The sequence below is a fragment of the Cavia porcellus genome, unplaced genomic scaffold (genome assembly GCF_034190915.1).
Source record: "Cavia porcellus strain 051 isolate PalLab524CR breed Dunkin Hartley unplaced genomic scaffold, mCavPor4.1 scaffold_20, whole genome shotgun sequence".
Taxonomy (NCBI): domain Eukaryota; kingdom Metazoa; phylum Chordata; class Mammalia; order Rodentia; family Caviidae; genus Cavia; species Cavia porcellus.
In genome coordinates this window covers 33777222-33795259 of record NW_026947503.1, presented here as the reverse complement: position 1 = coordinate 33795259, position 18038 = coordinate 33777222, and the positions used below count along the sequence as shown (strand labels likewise).

Genomic DNA, 18038 nt, shown 5'->3' with positions numbered 1-18038 from the left:
GGAGACAACCCTTTTGCACTCTTCCACTTCCATCATATTTATAGATCTTATATTAAATCTGTTTCTCTGGAGGACACTGACTGATACACTTGATTTGAACTATAAGTTGAGGAGTAAGAGAAGGACAGTGGGCTGTGGACAGTGGTCTATGGGAAGAGTATGGCTTCCCTGCTTTGCAAGGAAGAGTACAATTTAGATAAGTTGGAAAAGAATGTGGAAGACCTTCCAGACCAAAGAAGTGAGCATAAACATGGGGTTCTGCAGAGCAAAAACATGCTCACTGCAGAGGCTGTTGGGGCTGTGGAAGGAGCTGGAGTACATAAATGTTGGCTCTAGGCTACTGCCTGGGACGCAGCGGGGCTGAAGGCCACATTGGCCATTCCAGGCCTCATAGGGGAATTGCTCTGGTAACCAGAATGGACTAATGGTGGCATGCTGCAGCTGCCCTCTCCTCTTCCCAGGCCCTACAAGCAGGCCCAGCTGGGGCCTGAGGCCTCGTCCAAACTACTGCTATTCTTGCTATTCTTGCCACAGGCCCAGAGGTAGCAATAGAAGCTGGAAAGGCAAAGCTGTTTGATTCCCAAGGCTTTCTGAACCAGCCAGGTGGAAGGCAGCCAGGGAGGCAGCAGCTGGTGACAGCCTGCCTGCCCGCCTCAGATAGCAGGCGGCTACTCAAGGGAACAATTGGGCAGAAGCAGGGGTGGCCGGTCAGGGAACACGGGCCAGTGAAATTCTGAACAAGGTCAAAGTCCAATTTGGTACAGTGGTTTATTACCAATTTAAATCTCATCTTTCCTCCCAGAGTAGCTGCCACCCCTGCAAAGAGACCAGGACTGCCACAGGAAAATTTGCATTTAAACACTGCAAATGCCAGGCCCTGGCTGGGCTGCAGTGTGCTTGTGTTCACCTTTGCAGCTGGCAGTCTCATGCTGGAGATGCCCCTCTTCACCTGTAACCGGCTGCCTGTTTCCAGGGTGGGGGTGGGGGATAGGGATTCCAAAAACAAAAACTTTTCTGGCTGCTTTCAATCTGAGAAAGATCCGGAGGCAGGCAGGTGGCAGGTGGCAGGTGGGAGGTGGAAGGGTCCAGAAGGTGTTGATCACACATTTTTCCTAACTTGAATGGGTGGGGGAAAGTGCCAAGGAAGGGCAGCCACAGAGGGCAGGAGATACCCAGGGGCTGAGCAAGAATCCGGGTGCAGTGCAGTTACACCAGGAGGCAGGAATCTGGGAGAGGCTGGGGTCTGGAGGGTGATTCTATAGAAGTCCTTGGCCGATTTATTCCAGGCACGTGAGTCAGTTTGAAAGCAGGCTTCTTTTTCCTGCCTAATTACTAATGGCCCAGAAATCTATTTTTACTGCTTCCCATTTGTAACCCTTCCCACTACCCCACACTGAATGGATGGAAAAGCTCCTCCCCACCTCTGTGTAACTACAACATTTTTGGATTGGTCTTTTTAAATTATCTTTATTTTTATCTTAAAGAGAATAAAACTGAACCAAATAGAATAGAGCCAATCAAAACAAAACAGTGACCCTGATATAGGACTTCAAAACAAGATTAATAGGAAATCAGTAACGGCTACCATAGTGTCTCTTGTTTTCTTCCAAATAGCTGTCCATACCATCAGACATAATAAAACCAAACAAAACAGAACAATGGAACCAATATAGGACTTCAAAGCAAGGTAATAGGATATTAGCAATGGCTACCACCTTCCTTTTTAGAGTCCTTTTGTGACCTGTGTAACGTTAAATTAACATTGTATTGAGGATTTAGGTGTCAGTAAAAAGAAAATAGCTGTACAGCTTAAAATATAGATAGGTTACTTTTGATTTCAGCAGGACTTTTCTTGAGAAGAGGGAGTATGTGAGGCAATTCTTTCATGCCCACGATGTCAAGGTATGTGAGGATAATGACCTCCTCACAAGGAGATTTGCTCACAGCACCTCAAAGGCAAGGCTTGTGGCAATCCTTGGCTGCTTGATCTTGATGGCCTGGGGCATCAGGACTAAGTGACTCAACACCCTGTTCCCTGAAATATGCAAGTATACACACACACACACACACACACACACACACACACACACAGGAGGCACCTGAAGACACATTCTGCACATTTTGCAGCTAAGTTGACAGTCATCCAACCTTGAGTCCCTCTAAGCACTGTTGGAACTCAGCAAGATCACTGAAATTTTGGTGTGGGCCTCAGGGGCTCATCACTCTGCCCTTTCTTGGTGGCCCTCTGTCTCTTCTCATCATACTGGAAAGAGCAAAAAATGCCCCAAATCAGTTATTTGAATATAACATGCAGGTCTCCCCAGACCTCACCATCATGCTGGGGCCCCGGAGGCTGAATGGCCCTGGAGGCTCACCTTAGTGCCCATCTCTGGCAGGAGCTCAGGGAGAGCTATCACTCAGAGACTGACACCAAGATAACTAGGCTGCAAATTATTTTTGTGCACATGGAAAAACCCAGCCCCACCTGCCCCATTTGCTATTTCTCTGGAAGTGACATGAGCTTTTGTGGGCACATTAAAAGCCCCACTTTTAGGATCAGAAATCCTGTGTAGCTCCATGCCCACTGCCTGAAGTGCAAAGGCCTGTGGGTGCCACCCAGGGTACTTTATCATCTGCTCCCAGATGTCCTGTCCAGCCTCACTTGCCTCTGCTGTCACTTGGCTCTTCTCAGATTGCTCCACACTCGGTGTACCTCACCCCTATATCACCTGGCTTGTCTCCCAGGCCATTAGTCCTGTGTGCCATTCCTATCACAAGTGAGGAACACCTGCTTCCTCCCTGGCCAAGTCCTACCAGTCCTTATGGGCTCAATTCTGGGAGACCTTCCTCAACTGGAAGGGATTTCTTGGCATTTATTCAGGATGATACTCTGTGCCTCAAGTGCTAGCATGGTATGAAGGAGGTGCTTGGGAAGACTTGATCGAATAGAGCAAATACATATCGACAATCCTTGCCATGAGCATGGCACTGTGGCTTGGGGCTTTTCTCATGTATATATGTTACCTCTGAAACTTCTGAGTGTGCAGAGAGCCCAGCCCACGTGCTTCCCATCTCCTTACATGTCACAGGTAGCTCAGCACCTTTCCCACGAAGGTGTTCAGTGAGAGGTGCATTTTGGTAATTAGGAGGAGAGACACTGAACAAGGGCTTTTTCCTCTTTTGCACGACATGCTTCACTGGAGAGCTCTTCTTGACTGTCCTTGTCATCTGTCCCCTCCCTTGAAATGTCTTGTTCTGCTCATTCCATTCTACTCTGCTCCTTTGTCTCCGCTAAGCCACACCTGTAGTTCCCAAGGCCAGGCTGGATCCCATTTTGTCTGTCATATCCATCTCTAGGCCTCTCAGAACTGGAAGTTATGGCAGATCTCAATTAACCATCTCATGTTCCTAAGAAATATCGTTCTATATGTTCTCTAAAACAGCTCAGTGTTGACTCCATATCCCCATCCTACTGCCCTTTCTTTGGTCACTCCTGGATCTTGAATTGATTTGGGTAAATTCTCCAGGCCCTTTTTGCCAGATGTCACTATCGCATGTCGGTCACAGTGCAGATGGCCCCTGCCAAGTGAGTATGGTCCCCAGGGCTCTGTTGCTCTTGGTCTTTCCAGTCACCTTTGGGCTATGGGCTTCAGGTCAAGAGCAGAGTTCCAGGTGCAGTCTCCCTATGTGCCATACAGTTATTTCTTCATAAGACTTCTCAGTGGGGGGGCTTCAGGGTGCTAATCACAAGTTTATAGCTCTGGGAACCTCCTACAAGTAAGAGTTGGATAAGGCAGAGGACAAAAAGGGGCTCAAGACATTTTATTTCACAAATTACTTTACCAGTCCCTCCTTTCTGAGTTTCACTTATATATGAGTGTTCTTTACTTTTCAAATGGAATATTCTTGTCTTCCTAATGAAATCATAAACTTGTGAGGTCCATTTGCTGGTGTTTAATTTTTCCTTATATTTTCTTCTTAACAACTTGTGCAGAGCTAAGCATGCAGCAGGTGAACCTTTGGGTTTACTGATAGACTCATCAGAAAATGACTTTGGCTTTGCTCCAGATCCTTGGAAAACTGGTTGTTTACACTGGTGCTTCCTGTTGCCCTGAAGACATCAGCCCTACTCAGGCTTACTTCTTCTACCCTGGCCCTTCCTGACATGGGGTCCTCTCCCAGAGCTCCTGCAGTGCTCATCTGGAGGCAGAAAGGCAGCCCATTATAAAGGGCAAGTTCCTTTTCCTATCCTGGCTGGGTCCTGGCCAGGATAAGGCTGAGCCCCAAATGGGTAGGGCCTCAGCCTCATTTGTGGCAAGGGCACTACGTGTCTCTTGGAGAGAGTTTTGGAATTTCCATTTTATTTCTTGTCTTGTGGGATTGAAACACTGAGATGTTTCAGCAGCATAGAGGAAAGACAATTCAGCTAAGGAAAAGTCTGTAGGCACAGGCAGCCTTAGGTAAATGTGAGGCACTCCTCCTCCTTTCAGCTTATTCTCCCTCTAACCCCTTTCTTTCCTCTTTCCTTCTCTCTTCACCCTGCCCTTCCTGGATTTTCTTGATTGCTGCGTCCACCTTGGGCTGCCAGTGCTGACAGCAGTGCTACCTTCTGTGGCTTTCTCTAGGAATAGACTATGTGCTTGTCTTGGTTACTTTTTACTTGTCACTGAGACAAAATACATGATGCCCAAGTTGGGAAAGGAAAAGTTTATTTCTTACAGTTTTTAGAGGTCTTAGTCTATACTCAGTTGGATCCAAGGCAGGGTGGCGTGGCGGGACTGCAGTTTCATGGTGGCTGCAAACAGCAAGCTGGAAACCTGCAAGAGACAGACACACACCTTCTTCCTGCCATTACATTGTATGCTGGCTCCACCCCTCTGTGGGTGTAGCACTGACACATCTATCAAGTACTAGACAATGAACCAATCATAAATGCATAATGCAAAGTCAATGAGGCCTGGGGCCCACCCACACAAACCGTGACAGTGCTGCACAATAGTGTTTCCATCAACAACAGGTTTTGAATATGATGTGGTCTGTAACATTACTATGGAGCTGAAAAATTCCCTTTCCCTAGTGAAGTCACAGCCATCACAGTACCCTAGAGCAATACATTCTTTCATGTGTCTTTGGTGATGCTGGCAAAAATAAACCTACTACATATAAAATTTAAGCATATACAATTGTATATAATATGGGGTACTAGGTAATGGTAGTAAGTGCCTATATTACCAGTTTATGTGCTAACTATACTACATCTTTTGTTATTGTGTTAGTATATATTCTCATATGGAAAAAAGTTCACCGTAAAACACTATGCTGCATTATACCAGCGACAGCTTCTTCTGTCTCATGTTGACTCTGTCTCTTGATTGCATCATTTCCCTTGGTGCTTAATTTAATCTCATGTTATTTTGCTCATCATGGGCCCTCACTATGCATTTTGGTAGATTTTGTTTGTTTTGAGACAGGGGTCTCACTATGTAGTGCAGGCTGGCCTTAAACTTGCTTATGTAGTCCAGGCTAGCTTCGAACTCATGTCAACCCTCCTGCTCCAGTCTCCTGAGTCTGGGATTACAAGCATGTACCACCACACCTAGTTTCTTTAACTATGCAAAATTACCTGCTAATGTTGCCAGTAAGAGGCTACATTGAGTGATTGACCTGGAAAAAAAATTAAAAGTGATAAAGGACTATGAAGATGGAAGATCAGTGTGGTTCTTGCTTACCAGCGAGGCATGTCCATTCCACCGTAGCTATGATCTTGGAGAACAAGAACAAAGTGATGGAAGCTGTTAAAGGGTCTTTTCCACTGAAGGCAATGAGACTAGTGGAAAATTGAGAACAGTCTGTATCAGATATGGAGAAACTTTTTTTTTTTTTGCAGTACTGGGGATTGAGTGCAGGACCTTCTCGCTGAGCTACATCCGCAGCCCTTTTTTATCTTTTTATTTTGAAACAGGATCTCACAAAGTTGCTTAGGCTGGGCTTTAACTTGCAATCCCCTTTCCTGTACTCCACAGAGTGCTGGGACTCTAACTGTGCACCACTACACCCAGCTAGACTTGGAGAAACTTCTAATGACCTGGAGTGAAAGTCAGACATAGTTTATCCTTTCTGCATCATGACAATCAGCACTAGGTCCCTAGGTGTACACCAAAACGTGGTATTGAAAGAAAAAGCTGAACCCAACTAAAATGTTCTATGTATTTCTAGTTCTGGTTGGTTTAAATGGATCTAAGAGTCATTATCATTCATAGTATGGAAGTGAACAATGAGTCTGTGAGTGCTCATGAAAAGTTTTGGGAAAGCTAAATGAGCTAATTCTAGAGTAAAACACTAGAACAAGTCTTCAATAAGGATAAAACTCTACACAACAGACAGAAATCACTCAAAGATGCAGTTCTCAGAACACATCCCTGTCTCTCAGTGATGCATGAACATGTGTGCTTGCAAACATGAAAATCATCTGTTGGCTAGCTTGTGATTTTTTAATAGTATCATGCTACCCTTAATGGAATGTGAAAAATACCTCCGTGTTAACTGGTATAAAATAATGCATTTTAAAAATGGCTAAGTCCTATTTCTTAACTTGGCTCTACTGTACCATCTTGTATTCAAAAGATTCCTTCAGTAAGGCTGTTAATGTTTTGCACAATATAAATAATGTTTCTATGTTGTTGCATTTGAATTCTATGGAATGTACTCTTAGATATGGCTTTTCTGATCCAAGTAAATGTGTGAAGTTTACAATTTAGATACAATGAAATACTTCTAATACTTTAGTGACATTCTGCAGGTTTACAAAATGCATACAGTGCCTAACCTACACCACAGTCAAGATAGAAAACAGATTCATGCACTCAGAATTTCCCTGTTGCTCTTTGACACTGCTTCTTTTGACTCTGGCTCCCTTAACTCTGGCTCCCGCCCTTGCAATCACTCATCTTTTTTATACTTTTGTTTTTTATTTTCTAGATTATCATAGCAATGAAGTTAGAGATTAGGCTTTTGAGTCTGGCTTCTTTCAACTCAGCATAAAATTCATCATTAGGACAAACATCACAATCTTTCTCCTTTTTATTGCTGAGCAGCATCTCACCATATTGATGGGTATGTGTCCATTCCTGCTGGAAGTGTTGTATCTATTTTTTTGCAATTACAAATAAGGCTGCTATAAACTGTGATAGTACTTATGCATCATACATTTTTACTTCTCTTGATTATATTTCTAGAAGTAGGATGCTTAGATGTGTGGTAAGTATTAAAGAAATTGCTGAGAAAGGATTTAAAATGTAACAAAATTCTTTAGCAGGGGTAAACAGAGATATGAGACTGCAGCCACCTAAATTGATCAGATCTAGCACTGTATGTGTAAGTCAACTCCTTGCTACCATAAAGATAATACATTAACCCAATACAAGTCTATTCCTGCTTATCACAATTCTTACCTATAATAAATAACTAAAAAGATATGCTGTGTCCTATATTCTTATCAACCAATGCATTATAATAACCATTTTAAAGTTTCAAATTCTTTTTTTTCCCCCATCAATCTATAAAAACCCAGTCTTCTTGGTTGCTATTTCAGGATTTCTTAGTCTGGGAAATGGTAGTGCATGTTTTCTGTATACATTTTGGCTCAAATAAAAGTTTTCTTCTCTGTGTGCCTAACTTGCCTTTTCGGTTGACACCTGCTCAGACCAGGCTGGGAGAGATCCTCAGCTCTAGGCTGGGGGGGGGGTATCTTCTCACTCTCCCCACAGCTTTTCTATGAACAAGATGGGTGGCTCCATCTCCTATCTCCCTGAATGGAGGCAACACGATGCTTTGCCAGCTGTGAGCCAAGGTAAAGAAAGGCAGACTTTCTGTAAGCACTGGACCTCAGGGGCCCTTTGACAGGCACAAGAAAACTCCCAGGCATGCTTAGGCTTTGTGCACAGACAGCATGAGTCTCCCCACCTGTCTTGGAGAAGCAGAGTAAAGACACCTTGGGCCTGTCTAGGGGTGACCAGAGGTCTAGAGTCAGCTTGCATAAAGCCAGACTTGCTTTTTCTTTCCTAGAAAGAAAAAACATTTATTTTTCTTGTTTCTTTCCCCTTTAAGTCCTTCAAGGGAGCAGCAAGGAGAAGCAATTTCCAGACACTAAGGGCCTGAGCATGATCATAAAGTGAAAAGATGTGTCAGAGAGCCTTTAACTAGAAGGGCTGCTCCTATGGATCGTGTAAGCTGGATCCTTTGGCTGGGGTCCTTATGCTGGGGTCTCTGTTATTCACAATGCTCTCCACATCTGGGCCGGAGCTGTGGCTTCATGAGCCCCTCAAGTCTTTGTGCTGGTCCTGAGCCAGGGTCTGGAAAATGTCAGGTTGTGGCAGATCACATGGAAATGACTAGCTTCTTCTGTGCTGAGGAAGGTTTTCCACTCACCACCTTCCTGGTTTCCAGGGCCAGTGTCTGTATTTATGTCCAGGATCTGTGAATGGAATCTCCTGACTGGAGAGGCTTCACTTTGGCCCTGGACCTATGGTCAGCTGTTGCCTGCAAGAGAAGGGACTGAGGAGGGAATGGGCAGCCACACCCGAGCTCTTCCTAGTGTCCTTTTCTTCATGAGAGGCATCCAGAACCTGTCTCCTGGGGTCCAGTGGTGCAGGGAGGGCCAGTGCTCTGTGCCCAGGGGGTGATGCCTTGCCTGGTGTGATTTGAAAGGAGGAACTTCCTCCTCGCCAGCCAAATACATTTACCCTCCTCTCACATTGCTTAAAAGACTTCCCAGATGTGCCTCAGATAAAACAGCTTCAGTGATAATAACACAAATGTCTCGTTTACCTTGTGCTTTCCTTGTCTCACGAACTTCTTCAATCTCCATGTCAGTTTTCCCAGGTGGTAGAATTATTTCCACTGTTTCTTTTTTTATTTTAAAGATAATAAAACAAAAGAGGACAGAACAGAGCAGATCCGAACAGAAAGTAAGCAACACAGCACTTCACAATTTAAGTTTATACTATTACACATAATAAAATTCAATCAGACACAACATGATGGAACCAACGGAAACAGAAGAACAAAACTATGGTAGGATTTCAAAGCAAGATGATATTAAATCAGCAATGGCTGCCATAATGTCTTTTCTTCAAAGTAGCTGTTTATACCATCACACATAATAAAATCAAACAAAACAGAATAAAACCATTCCAACCGATGAATGAAAACATTATAAGACATCAAAGCAATGTATTGGAGAATCATGATTACCATAAAATCTTATGTACCCTTACCATTTCTTACACTAGGGAGACTATATGGTATTTATACATATGAGTTTGATTTATTTCACTTATGAGTGTGGTCTCAAGGTGCATCCATTTATTTATAAATATCTCAATGTGATCATTCTTTGTAGCTGAGTAGTACTCCATTGTATAAAAATACAACAACTTTTTATCCATTCCTCAGTTGATGGGCACTTGGATTGTTTCCAAGATCTGCCTGTTACAAATTGTGCTGATATAAACATGGGTGCACATATATCACTGTGGTAACATATTTTCAGTTCTTCTGGGAATGTACTCAGAAGTGGAATAGCTGGATCAAATGGAACTTCCAATTCCAGTTTTTTGAGGAACCTCCAGATTGACCTCCACAGTGGCTGCACCAGTCTACACTCCCACCAGCAGTGCAGGAGAGTTCCTTTTTCCCCACAGCCTCTCCAGCATTGTTGTTGGTAGTTTTCTTTATCCTGGCCATTCTTTCTGGAGTCAGATGGAATCTCAGTGTGGTTTTAATTTGCATTTTCCTAATGACTAATGATGCTGAATATTTTTCCATATATTTATTTGCCATTTGTATTTACCTGAGAACTGTATTCATCTCAGATGCTCATTTTTGGGTTGGGTTTTTGAATTTTGGGGGTCTTTTTTAATTCTTTATATGTTTTAGAGAGAAATCCTTTGTCTGAGGGACAGTTCACTAAGATTTTATCCCCAACTTGTGGGTTTTCTTTTCACTATGCTGGAGATTTCTTTTGATGTGCATAAACTCTTTAATAAGATGTGATCCCAGTTATTGATTCTGGGAAGTATTTCATGTGCGGTTTGATTCTTGTTCATGAATTCTCTACCTACCCTGTGCCTTCAAGATTTTTATCTACTTTGTCTTCCAACAGATTTGGTATTTCTGTTTTACTATTTAGATCTTTGATTCATTTAGCCTTTAGTTTAGTACATGTTGATAGGCATGGGTCTAGTTTTAGTTTTTGCATATGGACAGCCAATTTTCCAGCACCATTTACATTGGCCCCTTTATCAAAGATAAGGTGGCTGAGTGTGTTTGTAGTTGTACTTGTATCTGCTAATCTATTTCACTGATTTTTAAGTCTGTCTTTATTCCAGTACCATGTTGATTTTATCACAGTAACTTTGTAGTATAATTTCAAGTCAGGGATTGTGATGCTTCCTGCCTTGCCTTTGCTGCTTAGGGCTGCCTTTGCTATTCTAGGTCTCTTCTGGTTCCAGATGAATTTTAGGAGTGATTTCTCTAGATCTATCAGGTATGTTGTGGTATTTTGATTGAGATTGCATTGAATCTGTATAGGAGTTTTGGGAGAATGGCCATTTTCAATATTTATTCTTCCTATCCATGAACAAGGGATGTCTTCCCATTTTCTTCTTCAATTTCTTTTTCAGGGTGTTACAATTTTCCCTGAACAGATCTTTTACTTCTTTCGTGAGATTAATTCCTAAGTATTTCATTTTTTGGGATGCTATTGTGAAGGGGGTGGCTTCTCTTATTTCTCTCTCAGTGATTTTGTTGTTAATGCATAGGAATGCTATTGATTTTTGAGTGTTGACTTTGTATCCAGCTACATTATTAAATTTATTTATTATATCTAGGAGTCTTTCAATGGAATTTTGGAGGTCTTCTATGTAGAGCATCATGTCATCTGAAAATAATAATTTAAATTCCTCTTTTTCTATCCTTACTCCTTTTATTTATCCTCTTGTCTAATTTCTCTGGCTAGTATTTCCAATACTACGTTGAATAGGAGCAGTGATAAGGGACATCCTTGTCTTGTGCCTGATTTTAAGGTAAAGGCTTTCAGTTTTTTGCCACTTAATATGATGCTGGCTGTTGGTTTGTCATAGATGGCTTTTATCATATTGAGGTAAAGATCATCTATTCCAATTTTATGTAAGGTTTTTATCATGAATAAGTGTTGGACCCTATCAAAAGCTTTTCTGCATCTATAGAAATGACCATGTGATTTTTGTTTTTGGCTCTATTGATGTGTTGAATTACATTTATTGATTTACGTATATTGAACCATCCTTGCATTCCTGGGATGAATCTCACTTGGTCATGGTGAATAATCTTCTTGATGACTTGCTGCATCCTATTTGCCAATATTTTATTGAGGATTTTTGTATCTGTGTTCATCAGGGAGATTGGCCTGTAGTTCTCTTTTTCAGTTGGGTCTTTCTCAGATTTTGGTACTAGAGTAATATTTGCTTCCAGGAATGAGTTAGGAAAGATTATTTCCCTTTCAATTTCACTGAAGAGTTTGAGGAGTGTTGGTATTAAGACTTCTTTGCATTTCTTGTAGAATTCCACAGTGAATCCATCTGGGCCTGGGCTTTTCTTTGTTGGTAAGGATTTAATTACATTTTCAATTTCATTAATAGAGATTGGGCTATTCAGCAGTTTTATATTTTTGTGATCCATCTTTGGTATTTCATATGTTTCTAGGAATATGTCAATTTCTTCTGTGTTATGAAACCTTTGAGAGTAGAGGTTTTCAAAATAGGTATTAATGATCTTCTGTATTTCCATAGAGTCTGTAGTGATTTCACCCTTTTCATTTCTTATTGCATGAATTTGAATTTTTTCTTTCTTTTTAAAAATATGGTTGGCTAGGGGCTTATCAATTTTATTTATTCTTTCAAAGAACCAGCTCTTTGATTCATTGAATCTTTGTATTGTTTTCTTAGTCTCTATTGCATTAATTTCTGCTCTGATCTTTGTAATTTCTTCCCTGCTTTTGATTTTGGGTTTGACTTATTCTCCTTTTATTAGATGTTTGCAGTGTAGCATTAGATGGTTTATTTGTATTCTCTCTGTTTTCCTGATGTGGGGATTCACTGCAATAAATTGTCCTCTGAGGACTGCTTTCATTGTATCCCACAGATTCTGGTAAGTTGTATTTGTATTTCTATTTGCTTGTAGATATTATTTAATTTCTTCTTTAATTTCCTCTGTGACCCACTGATTGCTCAAGAGTGTATTCTTCAATTTCCATGTGCTGGTGGGGTTTTTGCAGTTTCTTTCATCATTAACTTCTAGTTTCATGGCACTATGATCCGATAACATGCATAGGATAATTTCAATTCTTTTGCATTTACTTAAGGATGTTCTGTGGGCTATTATATGGTCTATTTTAGAGAGTGCCCCATGTACTGTTGAGAAGAATGTATATTCTGATGTTGTTGGATGGAACACTCTATGTCTATCAAGTCCATTTGTTCACAGGTGTGATTCAGTTCTGTTATTTCTTTGCTGATTTTCTGTCTGGTTGATCTGTCCCTTTATGTTAATGGTGTATTAAGGTCTCCTGTTATAATTGTGTTATTGCTTATTTGATTTTTTCATTTCTGTTAATACTTGTTTTGTATAGCTGGGTGCTCCCAAATTTGGTACATATATATTTAAGATTGTTATCTCTTCCTCTTGAAGTTTTCCCCTAACCAGTATGTAGTGTGACCTTCTTTACCTCTTTGGATCATTCTTGGTTTGAATTTCACATTGTCTGCATACAGAATAGCTACCCCTGCTTTTTGGGGGGGTTCCTGTTACATGAAGTATTGTTTTCCACCCTTTGACTTTCAGTCTATGCGTTTCCTTTTGGGTTAGATGGGTTTCTTGTAAACAGAATATGGTTGGATGTTGTTTCTTGATTCATTCTGCCAGTCTGTTTCTTTTAATGGTGAATTGAGGCCACTTACATTAATGGTTATAACTGTTATATATTGTTTTATTGTTGACATGTTATCTTTTTGCTGTTGCATCTTTATCTTTCCATTCTGTTTAATTGTCTGTCTTGCTTAGTGGTTTTTCCTAAGTATATCTAAACTGTCTTTCAGTATTCTTTGCAGGGTTCGTTTGTTGATCACGAAGTTCTTCAGCTATTCTTTGTCATGGAAGTATCTTATTTCTCCATCCATTTTGAAGGACAGTTTTTCAAGATACATCAGTCTAAGTTGGAAATCATTTTCCTTTAGTATCTGAAATACTTCACTCCATCCTCTTCTTGATTTCATTGTTTGTGCTGAGAAGTCTGCTGTGACTCTGATAGGTTTTCCTTTATTGGTGATCTGTCTTTTCTCTCTGACAACTTCTAATATTCTATTCTTTTGTTGGATTTCTGGGATGGTGATTATTATATGTCTGGATGTAGTTTTATTTTGGTTATGGATTTTTGGAGTTCTATATGCTTCACTGATCTGGATGTCAGTTTCCATTCTCATGTTTGGGAAATTTTCAGCTATTACTTCTGTAAATAGCCTCTTGATATACTTTGTGTCGTTCCCTTCTTTTTCATTTATCCTTATCAATCTTATGTTGTTTTTCTTTGCATCATCTTGCAACTGTTGAATTATTATTTCTTGATTCCTTGTTAGTTTTAAAAGATCTTTTCTTTCCTGTTCACTAGCTGTAATCTTGTCTTTGAGGTCTGAAATTCTATCTTCACTTTCATTGAGGTGGTTTTGCCAACTTTTGATGGAAATTTTGATTTCCTGTATATCTCTTTGAATCTGCTTCATGCATTGTTTGTTTCTTATATTGTTCATTCAGGATTTCCATCTTTTTGCATTGTTCCTCTAATGTTTTAACTATGTCTTCTTTAGATGTGATCAGCATTTCATTCATTACATTTATCATTTCTTCTTTTACTTGGGAGATTATTTCTGATTTGAGTTCTTTTATAGCTTTCTGGAGTTGTTTCTTTATTTCAGTTGACATCATTTCAGGCATTTCAGGTGTATGGCTTATATGTTCTTCTATGTATATGGCTCCTAGACTTTCTTGGGATGGGCTAGAGATTTGAGATTGCATTTTGGTCTTTCATTTTGTCACTTTCCTGTATTTCCGGGTTTCGTGTGATGTTTCAAAGCTTCCCTCGGGCGTGTAAGAGATCACCTCGTGTGCCCTTGCTGGCATTGATGGTCCAAAGCTCTCGCCAAGCCAGTGCAAGTGCTCTGGAACTCTATTTCCTCTATTTCACAAATGGGGCCACAGGAAGGAAGCAAGCTCTCACTGGGAGTCAGGTGGCCTGGCTACTGTCTTCTTTCTGTGTCTGTCACTGCTGCCATAAACATAACTTCTCTGAACTCAGTTTCCTGATTTGAATATGACTTTGTCCTTTATTAAGTTATTTTCATGTACACAAGACATATGTCAATTGAAAGCAGCTCTTTATGCATGGATAGAGTAGCATCCCAAAGGTAAAATGTTAGGAGCAGAATGCACCACACAGAATATGGGCATAATGTGCTACTGTTTAAATTTTTAAAAGTCTGTATGTCCATACATTGGATGTGTCTTCACTATCACTGGGTGGATATGTAGGGTGTTGGCAGGAGTGGGGTAGGAGGTGAGGTGGGTGATCGACTTCTCTAAGTATTCCTTTGTGCCTTCTAATTTCATACCATATAATTACATTATATGTTACACATTTAAACAAAATTAAAAAATAAAAACCTAGTTTAAGAAAGTGTTAGTGACATCAACATTTTGTTTTGGAGCCAGTGAGATACACAATGACATGAGATTTTTATCTGAGAGAGAGCGAGATCTCAGAGAGCATTCTCCACACTATGAGATGTAACAACATCATGAATTGGGAAAGTTATGTGCTCAATTAAAACTTTGCTTTTGAATTTTTTCTTCTAAAATCTTGGCTGGGGGAAAAGAACAGCATCTCTTACAAGTTACTAGAAATAAAATGGAAACTCATAAAACCTCAGGCAAAAAGTAGGTTGCGCTTTCCTTCCTATGACCATGTGTGGCAGGGCTCTGGGGAAGTCAAATTTAAGGTAAGTTTTGACTTCCAGGAAGACCTCTGAGCTACAGTATTCTGTAGAAATGTAATGGGAGCCTCAGATGTAACTGACTTCTAGCAGCCATGTTAAAGAACTGGAAAGCAACAGGTGAAATGCATTTTAATGCTATATTTAATTAATCTAAAACGGCTATAAAATATTACCTTATGTAGTCAACGTAAAACCATTCCTGAGTTATGGTATATTTATTTCCATAATATGTCTCTGAAGTATGGCAGGTATTTTGTAATTACAGCACCATCCAGTTTAAATTAACCCCTGCTCAGGTGTTAATAGCCCCTGGTGCTAATGCGGTGTGTTGGAGAGAGCAGCTGGAGAGGTGGTCTCAGCCAGAGATGACACAACGGGAGGCTCCGAGTAGGCTGACAGCTCAGTGCTAGATTTCAAGTGGAAGGGGTGGACTGAAAACTTCCTTTGGCTAGTTCAGGCTATGCTTAGATTAGAAAATCACAGAACATTGCTGAGTGGGTAAGAAGTGCTGCTTGCCCTGTGAGACTATCTTCCTTCCCCTTCCCCCTGTCTGAAAAAGGTCAGTGCTACCCTGCTACAGGAGAGTGGGAGGGACCCGCATGAGAAGCCAGGGCAGGGGCCAAGAAGGGCTTAAGGTATCTCTGCTATTGTCCTCTTTTCCTCCCCCTGCTTGGTCTTTTTCTCCTTTTCCTTCTGCTTCCTCTTCTTTTTCCTCTTCTTTTCCTTCTTCCTCTTCTCCCTCTTCCTCCTTCTTTGTACTGGGCGATTAAACTCAGCAGTGCTCTGTCTCTTAGCTACATCCCCAGCAATTTTTATTTTGAGACAAGATTTTGCTAAATTGCTCAGACTAGCTTCAAATTGCAATCATTCTGCCTCAGCCTCAAAAGAAGCTGGCATTATGGGTGTGTGCCACCATGCCCAGCATCCTATTTGGTCTTCTGGTGGATCTGCACCTGTCTGACCCTGACATGGTGCTTCTTCTGAATTTACTATGAGACTTTTTCATGCCATATAATCTCCCCATTATGGTTGATACATTGTGTCAACTTGAGAAGTTTAGAAGGTTAACTAAGAGACTCGGCAGGAAGCCAATTTTCTTACTTTGTAAATATCATCATCCTGCACAAGAGGAGGACACAGGTGGTGTGAGGGCTGCAACCACTCTGGGGTTGGGGAGGTGGCCTGCTTTACAGTATAAGGGAGGAGAGGCTTGTAAGCCACCAGCCCCCTCCTTGGCTCTGGCTGCTTTTGCTGGCTGCTGCCTTGAAGTGTTGCCCTGGTGCCATGCCACCATGCCTTGAAGTTAGTTGATTATGAACTGAAACCTCCACAAAGAGTGATAAACCTTTTCTTCCTTCATTTTGGCTATCAGGTATTTTATCCCACAATGAGAGAAAAACAACCAAGACATTGAGTCATTACTCTCCTTTCCTGGCTCTAGAACACTTGGTGGACTCAGACTCTGTCCCTGAGATCTCTTTAAACTCAAGCCTAACATAATCCAGAAGTCACTTCTGGACATCCCAATCTTCTGGACATCTCTGCTTGGATCTCTCCCTTCCTGCCGGCACTTGCTCCCTTTCCTGTGTGCTCTTCTTTTGACTGCTCAAGTCAGAAACATAGGCACATGTGTGAGTCCTTTCCTGCATTCTCACTCCCTAATCATCACCAATTTGATTCCATCCCTAAATATCCATGACTATTTCTTACCTGAATCACCAGGACAGCTCCTTGCATCATCCCTTGGTATCTAGTTTTGCTCAGATCTGATCTATTCTCAACTCTGTAGTTAGCCTAGAGTTCTAAAGCTTAAATTCTGTCACTCTCTGGCCTACACACATGCCTTGGTCACAACAGTCCCCGGATGGAGTCCAGGGCCCGTGTGCATCCCCTGATACTTCTGTGGTCTCGTTTCTGACTACTTGCACTCCTACCCTGTTGTGGGCTGAGTAGTGTCCCTTCCCCATTCATGTCCACATATCTCACAACACAGCCTCATTTGGCAGTTGGGCCTCTGCAGCTATGGGTGAGTGGATAAAGATGGAGAAGGCTCCAGAAGATCAAGACAAAGTTGGAAGCATGCCCTGAGGTGGGGCATTGAAGATGAGGCTTCAAGGTTTCTAGGAGGCAAGAACATTACCACGTTGCCTGTGGGTCTCTTGCAAGTCCAACTTCCTCTTCCTTCTCCTTATCTACACCTTGCCCTTCCACCCCCCCAGGAGGCTCCAGGCCTCATTGGCCACTGGGCCTTAATTCCTGTCCCCTGTTTTCTTGTCTTTCCCACCCACCTAGGAGACCCGGACAAGTCTTTCCTCCTGCTCCTACCTGCAGGAAGGCCCGGGCAATCTCCAAGGAGGGTGAGCTCCCCATGCATGAGCAGGTACCTTTCAGTGTGACACCTTACCCCACTGTCACCCAGATTCTGATTGGCTCCCTCCATTCGCCTCCATCTCTTGTGTTATTTTCTGCCTGGAGCAGTAGGGCAGAATCCTATGTTGCAGAAAGCATGGGCTTTGAGGCTCCCATACCTGCATATAGATTGTCACTATCAGTTCAGTGGAACTTCCAACAAATGATTAACCAGAGCTTCCTCCTCCATAAAATGGAAACAATAATATGTTCCTCTGAGGGAAATAAAATGATGCAATCTGTTTAACATTCTTGGCATACTGTAGGTGATCAATAAATCCATGTTGATTAATCAAGCAATTACTTAAGTGTTGCCTAATTACAACAAGGATTGGGAAGCACTTTTTTTCTCTTTTAATACAACAAGCCCATGGGTTTTTAGTAGTCTTGTTTCACAGAACTGAAAACAAAGTTTAGATAAACTGTGAACTCCTGCCTGGACCAGCAGCTGCCCTTAGATCTTTTTCCCTGGGGTCCTCGGCTTTCTCTACACCATGGCTCCTTGGATGCATGTGAGGGACATTGGGGACAATTGTTGCTGCTGGA

The 18038-nt window shown here is 41.6% G+C and overlaps 1 long non-coding RNA gene across 1 annotated transcript; it reads right to left on the bottom strand.

Annotated features, from left to right (window-relative positions):
* Positions 1–4692: 4692 nt before the first annotated feature.
* On the bottom strand, positions 4693–17590 carry LOC134471870 (uncharacterized). Its single transcript, XR_010041578.1, has 3 exons — positions 17409–17590; positions 5730–5827; positions 4693–4817 (listed from the first exon to the last, which is right to left on the bottom strand). It is a non-coding gene; the product is annotated as an uncharacterized LOC134471870 (long non-coding RNA).
* Positions 17591–18038: the final 448 nt, after the last annotated feature.